The following is a 901-nucleotide window of genomic DNA, read 5'->3' as shown; positions in this document are numbered from 1 at the left end:
CGTTATCTTCTCCTGGTTGTAGGTTAAGTAGTAATAATTTTTAAAATTTCATAATTCAAAATTACTATGCACACAAAGAACCAGGAAGACAATATATGTAAATGTCAAGGTAATAGAAATGCTGATATTTATCAGGAAAAAAAAACAGTACAAACATTACTGTAAAAATGCTCCAAGAAAAAAAAAAAAGAAAAAAAAATGGTCCAAGAAGAGTAAATACATTTTATAATTCACTACCATCCAGTTAGAACTCACTCACTGCTGACTCTCCTTTGGGTTTCAGAGGCTGTAACAGCATGGGAGAAGACTGCTCATCTTTCACCTGAGGTGACGGATTCAAATCACCAGAGAGGCACAGCTGCTGAGTTAGCAGCACAATGCCCTACGGTCTCTGGTGGACTAGCTCCATTAAGCCTCTCTTTAAATGAATGAAAAGATACAAAAGGCATAATGAAGAAACAAATACTATAAAGAAATAAAATCTTTAAAGTAGAAAATATAATAGCTGAAATAAAATATTCACTGCCTGGGTCATAGAAGAACGGTGTGGGCAGAGTAAAGAGATAAAAACCTTCAAGACAAAGCAATAGAAAGTAATGAACTTGAACAAAAGGAAGAAAAGATGTTTGAAAATTAATATAGCCTCTAGCAGAGAAGATATAAAAATAACAGACTGAAGAAACTCAATAAACAAAAGAAATCCACAAACAAAAAAAACACACCTCACAATAAAAAGCAAAGTCACTCCCAAGCACAAAATCAAACTACTGTATTAAATACACACAAACTTCAATAAACCGTTAAGAGAAACATAATAAATAAATGAGAACAATTAAAATGATTATGGATTTCCCCATAAGAAAACATCATGTTTCTGAAAAAATTAAAAAACTGTTAAAGT

The 901-nt window shown here is 32.0% G+C and overlaps 1 protein-coding gene across 3 annotated transcripts in view; it reads right to left on the bottom strand.

The window, feature by feature from the left end:
* Nucleotides 1-901, bottom strand: part of TTBK2 (tau tubulin kinase 2) — a 168056-nt gene that overhangs the window by 113806 nt on the left and 53349 nt on the right. The window lies entirely within an intron of this gene.

This window comes from Elephantulus edwardii, unplaced genomic scaffold (assembly GCF_000299155.1).
Source record: "Elephantulus edwardii isolate Elephantulus edwardi_28Jun2011 unplaced genomic scaffold, EleEdw1.0 scaffold00026, whole genome shotgun sequence".
In the NCBI taxonomy this organism is placed as follows: Eukaryota; Metazoa; Chordata; class Mammalia; order Macroscelidea; family Macroscelididae; genus Elephantulus; species Elephantulus edwardii.
This window is presented reverse-complemented; position numbering and strand designations above follow the sequence as displayed.